The sequence below is a fragment of the Podarcis pityusensis genome (genome assembly GCF_964106645.2).
Source record: "Podarcis pityusensis genome assembly, chromosome: 9".
NCBI classification, from domain to species: Eukaryota; Metazoa; Chordata; class Lepidosauria; order Squamata; family Lacertidae; genus Podarcis; species Podarcis pityusensis.
In genome coordinates this window covers 43,571,251-43,583,117 of record NC_138034.1, presented here as the reverse complement: position 1 = coordinate 43,583,117, position 11,867 = coordinate 43,571,251, and the positions used below count along the sequence as shown (strand labels likewise).

At 39.5% G+C, this 11,867-nt stretch overlaps 1 long non-coding RNA gene across 1 annotated transcript; it reads left to right on the top strand.

Annotated features, from left to right (window-relative positions):
* Positions 1–5,777: 5,777 nt before the first annotated feature.
* LOC308485976 lies at positions 5,778–7,053 on the top strand. The gene is made up of 2 exons (XR_013990895.1): positions 5,778–5,866; positions 6,803–7,053. It is a non-coding gene; the product is annotated as an uncharacterized lncRNA (long non-coding RNA).
* Positions 7,054–11,867: the final 4,814 nt, after the last annotated feature.

Below are 11,867 nucleotides of genomic sequence, written 5' to 3'. Positions count from 1 at the left end.
TACGGAGAAGCAATTCAGAGAAATGATAAGGTTTTGATTGGGTATTGTTTCTTCAGAAGGCCTTAGTGCTGATATTTAAAACATTCTAAAAGTTATTCTGACCCTGCAACTAATCAGATACACCTGTATATGATTAAAGGGCAGAGGGAGGGGATAATATGGAGATGATATTTACATCAACTTTAAAGAATCCAGGGCTCTCAGATAACAGACCATTATGTTTAAAATAATTTGTATTTGCCCAAGTGAATTCTGTGCAGTTTTAATTTTTATTAATAGTATGAAATCTTTGACTAGAGGTAGAATTGCAGAGTTAGAAGAGGCCCCAAGAGCAACCTAGTCCAATCCCTTGCAATGCAGGAAGTAAAATATCTCACCAAAGTTTATTAACCCCAGGGCCAGAAAAAGACATTGTGCCGCCTGATGTAGATGCCACCAGCCCTCTGTACAGTTTACTCCTCTCCCCAGCCCACAGGTTTCTAGCCCCCATTGCTTTGCTGCTGCAAATGCTGGTCATGCATTGGACTGTGGCTGATCCTGTCATTTTTCTCACTCTGAGGAAGGGTGGACAACATGGCCCAAGCAATTTCCCGTGCTGTCAAAAAATTGCTACCATAGCTAGAAAGTACAGAGAAGCGAAAAGCAATTGGTGATGGGCGGGAAGATGAGCAAATAGGGCCATGGCAACAGCACAGAAGAAGGATTATTCCTGGAAACCATATACAAACTTGGTGGCTTGGTGGGTAGAAATGGCTGGGTAGTCTATTAGAACAAGCAAGAAGCAGGCACAGGGAACACAAATTTGCCTGCTGCCTGAGCCAATGACTTCATTTTGCCAGATGATTGAGCTGGCCCATTAAAGAATTTACGAAAAGTAATTTTTAAGGAAATACTTAGAAAAAAATAGCATTTTAACCTAAGAAAAGGAGCATGAGAGTTACTTTTAACTTTGTCCATGTGGTGAAATTTTATCAGATGAACACTGATAATCCATAGAGGCTCAGACACCACCGACAGAAGTTGGCACATTTTTATTGGAGAACACTTCAACGTAATCCCAGTCATCACATTTCTTTTCTAGACACATCTCATTTGTTCACCACCTAGTAAATGTTTAGATTCTCAAACCAAAGAGAACAACCACAACACTGTAAAAACTGCAACCTGTTTTTGTGCACTTGAAAAATAACTTTTCGACATTTTGTTACATTTCCAGATTGCTGGAGCTTACATTATGTTATATTGCAGCATGTGGCACACCAAAGTCTCATGGCATAGCTAAACAAGATGTTAGAGAATGTGGTGCAAAATGCTTTCAGTTTTAGGGAAGGGAGCATATGTTTAAATGGCTGTGCAATTTGTATCCATTGACTGTGTAGTAAAACAATTTAGGCTGGAGGAAATACTAGGATTAACCTGCAAGATAGTGTGTGGAATTGGCCGTATCCCTAGGATTTCAAAGGTCCCAAAGGATTTTATGAATTTTGGGAGGACAGCTAGGTAGCCATTTAAGAAAGTAATTAACTTAATGACTTAAACCTGCAAAATATGAGAAATGCTAGGATTGTGTTGAATGCCCATGGCTTTTTGGTACAAATTGTTGGGCTGGTTCAGAAGACCTGAGTGTTCCATGAATGCTTTGCTCATCTTGTTTTTTGACCTGCTCAATGGGCCTTGTGCCTGAAGCAAGCCCTTGGGGATCCTGCCATCTTCCATTCTGTGGACATGACCAAGTCAGCGTTGATGTCATTGAGACAGGAGTACAAACATGCTGGGAACATGGGCTTGGAAGAGCACATCTTTGTTTGAGAGTTCAGAGCATACCGTATGAAAAGGAGACCTTTTGCTTACATCTCTAAATAAAGTAGCATCCACACAATACATGTCCTGTGTGTAGGGAAATGTGCTGATCTGCTAAGAGGGAGCCAACCCAAAATGGGCAGGGTTGCACCATCCTGAAGGAATCAAGTTCATAGCTTGACCATCTTCCTAGACTTGTTGCTATCTGCAAAAGCATAGGTGGCAACTTCAGTTTATATGACAGCTTCTATCTGGCTGTTTGTATATCTGAATCTTTGTTGTGTATAGCTAGATTTGTGTACTAATTCATCATGTTTGGATAAGTGAGCTTTTGTATAACAAGCATTTGGACGGTGCGACCTGTGTGTATAGTAATCCTATCTAATATAGCTGAACTGGTTGAACTGTGTGTCTGGGCCCAACCCAAATGCTAGTTTTGACCTGATAGAGTTGTGGCTGATTCCTTCAATTTATATCTTTATTTTTAAACAACCACCCCCACCAGCATCACAACAACAACTTAACTGTTTTCCTTACATTTTAATGGAAAGGTTTTATTGTATAAAATGTTCCTGGGGTGTAAGCTGATGTCTTATTGAACTTTATTACTTGGTTGTTTTATTGTGAGTTTTAATGAATTGCTGTAGTTTCAGAAAAAAGAATTGCATATTGTGGTTATTGTCGTAAGACTCTATGTGGAGCCCAGAGTCAGGAAAGGTAGCTTAGAAATACCAAGAATAAATAAATCAATTCAACAAATACTTTATTATGAGACAAAAATCCAAAGCCTAGATGTATCCATGGGGAAGCATTCCAACTGATTACTAAGATGTGAGTCAGTTTCAGAACAAATCCAACTGCAAATTTACTTTATTCTTAGAAAATATATATTTAACTGAATTACCCTCCATTCCTAGCTATACACCATAAGCTCAGTTTGTTAATGTTTATCATCCCTAAAGTCCTCCCTCCAAAAAAAATGGAAAGTTTTTTATTGAAAGTTTTTTATAGCTGCATGATGCCCCCCAAACACTCATCTGCTGCTGTGCATAGTCCCTCTAGCCACTGAAATGCCCCAAATCAATGTGCTTAATTCTATTTATTTCTTCACTGGGGAAACAGTTTCTACGGTTGGGCATCACTGGAAAGTGTATTACACAAATGTATGTCTCTCCTCAATTTCATCCTATTAGCTTCCATCTATTCTCTGATTTATGGCGACTTCGGTATATAAATGAAATTGTTGTGAAAATACTTGTACATGTTAAACTGTGTCCTGTCATCCATCACTGCTGCAAGAGAAGAGCTATAAATACCTCTTTTGTTAGATGCCACCCAGAAATGCTACTTATCTGTGTAAAAATAAACTCAGCAAGCAGCTGTAATTTCTTTCACTGCACTGCATCGAACACAAATGCTCACTTGACCCTTCACAACAGGTAACTTTAAAATGGCATAAAATTCAATGTAGCGAGAAGCCAAACAAGTACAATGGTGAAAGCAAATGACCTGCTAAACATAGAGGCATCCAATGCTTTGGGGCAGATGGGAGATCATTGGCCAGATATGTGCAGAGATGCTCACTTCTTGTTGCTTGGTATACCTGAGTTGTTGTCAAAGAAATTTCCAGCATTGTCAGTATTTATCCAGTAGTGAGAGGGCATGTGTTGTCCTCAGGTGTATTTGTCCACCAATGTGCTAGAGGACTAAATATTTTATGATACCGTATAGACAGAATTATACTTCATGTACTAGGACTATGAAGCTTGTTATTTTCCTAAAGTTACTCAACTTACCATTTTCCCTTCCACCAATTCCCATTTCAAGTAAACACCTGAAGGCCTATGTAAGTGCACTGGTTTGTAACACAAGAAAAGCTTATAATCACACATTTACAAATAAATTCGTTGCAGGGAGGGGAGACTTCAACAAATTCTCCTAGCTAGCTTCAAGCACATGTTGAGTATGTGATCCTATGACATGTCAAAGATATTCAATATCTAAACAATGTCTTTCTTTGTTGTCTTGGTATGTCTAATACAGGGCAGATCAGAAGTTCTGTGATGTTCATCTTGTAGCTCAGTTGGCAGAACATGAGACTCTTAATCTTAGGGTTGTGGGTTCAAGCCCCATGTTGGGCAAAATATTCCTGCATTGCAGGTAGTTGGACTAGATGACTCTCGTGGTCCCTTCCAACTCTACAGTTCCATGATTCACTGGATATTTTTAAAGCTTGAAGAATCCAGGGTGAAATGTAACAAAATTTTATATGTATGGAGTCCACTCTAGAAGATTTGCCCTATCAACAACTTTTATTCTTCTATATACTATTTACAACGGAGAACAACATTTACCATGGCAAATCTTCAAGTCTCCAAAAATAATAAAAATCATCTCATGGCACAGACATTTCTGACACTTACTTCTAGACAGGCTGCAGTATTCAGAGTTCTTGTTCTGTGCATTGTTCATTTTTTAGCCACTTGATAAGACAGAAGAGGCAGACAGGCTCTTTGATCACTGCAGCCTTCCAGCTGGGCAGGAAGCATTTAATCAGCTCCTTCTACAGTAGCAGCATGTAGCCAGTTGGGGAGTGGCAAGCCAGGTTTTCCTCCATACAGCCCTAATTTAAAGTATCAGAGTAGTCTTTCAAGTATTTTCAATCCCTACAGAATATACCAACACTTCACTTGACTTTTAACTGTGAGCTTCCACTTTTTCTGGAAAAGATCCCCAAAGTCCTGGTTATGCATAAGTGGAAATATGCACTGCTGTTACCTGGCTATCCCCTAAATCCAGAGTCCTGTGCTAGCCTGTGATCTTCCAAATGCTGTTGGATTAATCTTCCATCATCCCCGACCACTGGCCATGTTGTCTGCAGTTGATGGCATTCAGAACCCAAAACACCTGGAGGATAAATGGTTAGCTATCTCTGCTAAGTAAATACTCCAGGTTAGAACAAGTACGAAGCACTTTGCACTTATTATGTATATGTTTTTGTTTACTACCAGCCGTGCACCAGCTGGTATCAGGGTGGGTTACAAAACTAAAAAAGGTAAAACAGATTACAAATATAGCTTGGGCCCTGAAAACACACATCTTAGGTGTCAAAAACACCTTAGACTTTGCACAGTAAATTTGTAAAACTACTCATTTGTCAGTTTTTGCCCTTTGCATTTGATGGGAATACTTAACACTGGCAGCATATCCTAGATCTGCTAACTTGAAAGAGTTAGCAAGTTCAGGCATAGTTTATAAGAGTTTCAGTTCAGAAGCATTAAGGGGCACCTGTTAACCACCCCAAAAACCAAAATTCTATTGCTCAAAATAAATTTTATGAGGAGGTAACGAAAGGGTGGATGGCATTATTGCAACTATGGCCTGAAAGCTACATTCCCTTTTAGACAACCTTACAGAGGCCACATGCCAGTGGTGGACAGGGCCACAAGCACAGGTGAGAGCAGAGCAACAAATGTGAACATTAACTTTTGCACAGTAGGTTAGCTTCCATATATGGTCCACATTCTTCCACTTTTCTCTCTGTCTTCCATGTAGGCAATTAAGAAACAGTTTCAGAGTTCAAGGACACATTCCAGCCAGGTAAAATGAGGAGGGTGCAAAATAGGGCTGGTGAGAGATTTGATTCAGGAGGGTGCATGGCCTGGGTAAAGCCCAGAGCATCAGCTGGAGAGGTTCTGTTCTACTGTGTGAAGCAAAGGAGGCTGTGCTCTAGGTATCATAAAGAGCACTAGAAAAATAATAATCCCTTGGTTCAGATACTTCACTCTAACCATACAAGGTTGTGAAGCCCTAATTAGGGGCAATACCTGAAACCAAGTGCAAAAGATATATAACAGGACAGGACAGGACAGGACAGGACAGGACAGGACAGGACAGGACAGGACAGAATAGAATAGAATAGAATAGAATAGAATAGAATAGAAAGAATAGAATAGAACAAAATAAAATAGAATAGAATAGAACAATCACTCTAGTTCATTTTATCCTGGGACAAATGAAAGGTACCTGGCCATTCAACCTTTTCCCCCAGTGGAAAAATACAAAGGTAAGAAAATAGCAAACCACATATTTCAGAATCTAATATTTTAGATTCTATCTACTTCACAAAAATATGAAATTTTCCTGAGTCTGTATAGTGATCCTCTAAGCAGAAATTTTAAAAAATGAGAAAGTAAAGTTTAAAGTATAGTTCAAAGAAATTTCACATATAATTGGTGGTTCAATGCTACATATGAGTTACACTTTGTAATACTTCCTTTGTCTTGGATTTCTGTTATCCTTACATCTCTAAATTTCACATAAAGAGCAATGTGAAAATGTCACTTACTTAAAAGCATCATTTTATTATAAGTGCATCTTCTATTGTGAACCATACTTTTATTACAACACTTTTCTTCCTTAATTTGTATAGAAAACTACCATTGTGAGAAACGTTGTCCTGTTTTAGCTCACCCATCCCACACATTGGTTTTGAAGGTTCACTTAAGATGTTCTACAACACAGTCACTAGATGGGGTGGCAAGAGAAAATGTGAGGCTGAATCAGGCAGAAACTGCCTAGAGAGGATTGGCACTGCTGTGGAGGTTGCAAGCAGTTAGTTTTTCGGTGTCAAGACACCATCCTAGGCTCTGACTAGGAGGGGCCATCAGATTAGCAATATTAGATGCAGAGGAGCTGGAAACTGTCACCAATAACACAAAGAAGTCCTATAGGTAGACGCTGTTGGAATGAAGTGGTTGTCCCTTGTCATCGCTGGGACATAGCTTTACAGGAATTTGAGATCTCATAGGACACAAGGCACCAATAACTGGAGAAAAACTCAAAACTACCTGGTTCCCTAGTGTGGTATTGTGTGGTGTTACAGAGTACAAAACACAATGCCTTTTAAAAAAATGTTTTTGAAGAGAAGTGCATTTCAAAATCTGATCAATATTTTTTGAGCTCCCTTGATATTTTCCCCTCCCCTTTTCTCTCTCAGCAGGAATGTGGACATGGGTCAGGTTCAAAACCAACATTCTGGATATGACCTAAGTTCAAAGGCGATATTTTAACGGCTAAATTGCAATAGCTGACAGAGACACGTTCTCATATGATGATTTAAAGGTACAGAACCTGACCCTCAATTCATTCTCTACAAATCCTCCATGCCCAACTTTAATCAACAAGCCTTTCTCGGTTCTTTCTCAGTTGTACATGCTGCTATTTTTATTTGAAAGAAACACATGCACATTTTACAGTTTCAGTCTCTCCATTATTTATCGTGTCTGTATTTATCTGCATGTTGTGTGCTATAGACTTCACCCCTAAATACATCATTTTAAAAGACAATTCTGTCATAATGACTATTTCATTATGTGTAATTCATCAATGTTTATAGTTATATTAAGCTATGAGAAAAGGTTTACTGGCTTTTTATCTTCATTATTGGCAGTAATAAGCTCTCACTTTACTGGAGAATGGAACAAAATATGGGATGAACAATGAGTGTATCTGCTAAAATATAATTCTTATTTGTTGTTTCTCTAATATTACTTTCCCAAACTACAAACAACATCAGTCACTGAAGACGAACTGCTGTGCAGTGATGGAAAATGTATGCTTGCCTTACAGTCATGTTTTTCTTCTCTTGCAAGATATCATTCATAATGGAAATTGTAAATCTTAACTACTGGTTTCAGAAAGTATGTCAAGAAACAAGTTCATCTTTTATGCCACGAGAAAAGGATTTGTGTAGTAAAAGAATTAAAGTAAGTGAAATATATATTATGCAGAGAACAAACGATATAGCAAAAGTAATGACCAGCTCACAGCTCAGGAACCATAGTGTGGCCCTTGAATTCTTCAAAATGTGGTTCTTAAGCAATACAATGAAATGAATAGATGCAATATATCTTGTGGACATTGAGTTAGAGGCACAGTAGAATCATATTCCACTGATCTCCAGGGCATACATTATGAGAGAGGATCATTCATGTCATTCCCCCCCCCCCACCCTACATCAAGATAATTTCTGTGTAGGAAGAGCTGTGTGCAACATCATGTCTGTCATGCAGGGAACAAATTGTACCATTTGCAGAAAATAGATGGATTGGAAAGTTGGCTTCCAACATATTTATTGCATATACCGTAATAATTAGAGCAATGCAAAAAACCCCACAAAAAACCTTTTTTTAAAATAATAATGATGATGATAATTTATCAACCATTTTTTGGGAAGGAGGGGACAAAATAAAATCTTCCAAAAATCATTTCTGGATGGGAAAAAGATATTTACTTCATTTGGGGTGGTTGAGAGTTCTCCCCCTTTCTTTCCTTGGCATTTAAACATTCGAGTAACCTCCATGCTACTCAGCCAATGCAAGGTTCTCTGCACTTCTTGGAACGCCTTCTAGGGATGGTGAGAAATTCAGTTCATTTCACATTCAAAACCAAATGTATAAAATTCACACTTTCCAAAACAATACAAAAACTGAAACAGACATCCATGAACATTTGCACGAATCTGGCTTTGCAGTGTAGTTCTCCAATCAATGTTTCCCAAAATGCAGATATTAAGTAAAAATGTGTGTTAAAATGAATATATTAGTGGAGATAAAGATATAAAAATGCATTATAGTAGGAGAAATTTATTGCAAGCATGCTGCTTCCCCTACCTTCCAAGGATAAAATAATGGCAAGGGGGAGATCAGCCTGTCATTGCCCATCAGTCAGAAAAGGAGTGGTTGCAGTGAGCCTTCTACCCTGTCAGGGAGATCACTTGGTTTCAACTGACAGTTGTCCTGTGACTGTGGAGCTGAAGGACCAAACACTTTAGCCTCTGCCATTATCCAGGGGACCAAGAGCTACAGGATGGTTGCTCCTAAGAAGAACATTGTGGCAAAGAAGAGACTAATCTGGCCCATCCACTGACTAAATAAATTAGTAATTTATGTTTTGAGGGGAAATACCTTAAAATATATCTATTTAATATTACCTAAATGCAATATTTATGTGGATTCTTTTTTAAAAAATAACAACAACAGATTGATGCATAAACCAGAAGGGATAGGCATGTTTGAAAACAACTTGGAATGGAAACAGTCAATCTCTAAAGAGTGCCATCTTCCATCAGTGCCCACATCAATGCTACCACTCTGCTGGATCAGGCCAAAGACCCATCTAGTTCAGCATCGTGTTCTCTCGGTGGCCCACCAGATGCCTATTGAGCCCTCAAGCAGAATGTGATAGCAACAGCACTCTCCCCACTAGTGTTTCATAGCAACTAGTATTCAGAGGTCCACTTCAGGCTTCCTCAAACTTGGCTTTCCAGATGTTTTGAGACTACCATTCCCATCATCCCTGACCACTGGTCCTGCCAGCTAGGGATCATGGGAGTTGTAGGCCAAAAACATCTGGAGGGCTGAGTTTTAGGAAGCCTGGTCTACTGCCTCTGACAAGGCATTCCCTCGTCAATTTTTCCACAGTGGTGACAATTGCCCTGTTCCACAATGATACTCACATGAGGAAGGGGAAGGGGCCACACTTGCAAGACTTACCCCCACTACTGGAACCTATGCTGGCCTCTCCATAAAGCTGTCCATGAGTTAACAGGGATAGCCTGCTGAGTGCATGGAGGCTGTCCCTATGTATTGTCCAGATTTACAGCTGATGAGGACACATTATGTATATTTCAGGACGCTGTCCTGCTCCAGACAGGTCCTCATCCCATAGGCAGTATTGGACAGAGGTACAGGACAAGGGCAAGTGAGTGCAACTGCATTCTCCACTCTCCTTGCTTGCAGTTTGTTGTTGAATGCTCAAATAGGATTAGTGTCAAAGCTGATACCAGTCCGTGAGCTCCCTGTGATCTTCTGGCCCTTTCACCCATCATAATGACAGGCATTTTGCTAATATGCTAAAGTTGATTTTCCTTTTATTTGCACTTTTCTCTAAGCTCTCTTCTAAAGGGTAAAACGGCGGATATTGCTCTGCGTAGCTTCTAGCCTTGTTTGCATTCCTGTAGCCTCTTTGCTAGGAAATTAGCATCATCTGGAAAATCTGAGATAACTCAATGGCCGAGATGATTATATTCTAGTTTCCATCACCATTTAATATTACCCTCTCATGCTGAAGAAATAGCTTTCAAAGAACAATGAGTGATTTACACAGTATTGCAAATCAAAGCTTTCTCTGAAAATAGATTTGCTAAGCTACTGTTAATGTCAAGACTTTCTTATTTCCATTTATATTAAACAAGCAAAAAAAAATTAAAAATTAAATTCTATACTACATTGTAAGAGGTGGCACTAAATCTTTGTGTACACACATTTACATAGATGTGACTGATTAATATAATACATCAGGTGCTTACAAATCATGGGTGAATTACAACATCTATTCCTGCTGTGTTTTTGAATTGTAACTTATCCAATAAAAACTGTCATGGTCCCAGCTCCTTAAAAGCAAGGCTAGCAGCCATGAGAAAATGAGCCCCAATGGTTTATTTGCCTATAGAAAGTCTCAAGACCAGCTTCTAGCTTTTCATATGCTCAAAAAATAGCAATGCCTTTGGGCCCCGACTCTATTACCTCTTGAATCTCTGCATGGATCAAGCAAGTTCAGTCATGTGAATATTCAAGAGTGAGTGAATCATCTAGTTGCTGGAGCTCCCAACAATCATTTAAATTTTTTTGATTTAACCACCCACAACAATTTGATATCACCAGCAATTAAATCACTGCTGACCTCAACTCTTGATTATTGATGAACAAGTTGAAAAGTACAGACCTCCATACTGATCCTTGGGGACTCCACTTTCTATATCCCTTAATTGGGTGAACTGTCCATTTATTTCTACTCTTTGCTTCTTCTTCCTTAACCAAGCACTGATTTGTTAGGATCAGCAACTGGTTCAGGAACAGGAAGCAGAGAATAAAAATAAAATGGGCAGTTCTCCCAATGAAGGGATGTAGAAAGTGTCCCTCAATCCTCATCAATGTGAACAATATTGAACTAGATGGACCAATGGTCCTATCTTATTATGATTTACAGTGCAATCCTATACTTGTCTTTTCAAAAGTAGATCCCACTGAGTTCAGTGGAGCTTAGCCCCAGATGAGTGGGTATAGGCTTGCAGCTAGGAGCAGCTTCTCTGATGGGGTAGAGTCACAGCAGTAGCTTCATGGTAACAGCACCACTGTCACCAACTGCAAGGGAGAGGCTCAAGATGGGGGTGAGGTCAAAGCTGGTAGCACATAGGTGGGTGTGGAAGGGCTCTGCAGATACATCTGCACAGCTGCAACCACAACCTTGTCCCTCTGTGTCCTAAGATGTAGCAGAAATGCTGCCACCAGGAGGCTTTTGCTGCAGTGCTCCACCACTAGGTGAGTTGTTTCTGATTGCAGCCCTGTTTACTTATCTCTGCTTGTGGACAGAAAGAGTGGGGGGGGGGGATTCATCTGACAAAAGGATTGTGGCATAGCCATGAACGTACTTTTCAGGAGAGAGAAAACACCATCAATACCCGCTTCATTCAAACATACAAAACTATTGTTCTCTCCCTCCACCCCTCTATGTAAGACAGAAGTGTGTCAATGTAAGAAGCCAATAACATCTACAACAACTCTGTATTGGAAACGCTGCATGAAAACACATATTGCAGATGCTACAGAAATGGAGTCTAGGATAACTATGCCTAGAAAAGAAAGGTGAAGGTAGATTTGTTCCAGGGTGACCCATTTCTTTGCTTTCATAATGCTTTAAGCATCCATCTTGTCAGCTTAGAAGATGAAACATATTCTTCACTGTGTCTTGCTCTTTCCCCAGATAAATTAGCTTGTCATGGGCACCCTTAGCCAATGCATGATATGCCTAAACACAGCTAGAAGTGTTTTGCATTTGCTTGTGCTTGCTCAATCCAGCAACAAGAAATATCCCACATAATATAACAGCAGTTCTCTGCTTGCTGCCTGCGCACTCAAGCATTGTAGCAAAGCTGGGAAATCATGAGCAGAATGCCAGCCAAATACCTCATGGGAATTTCTTTATTAGGAAATAATAGGCACCAT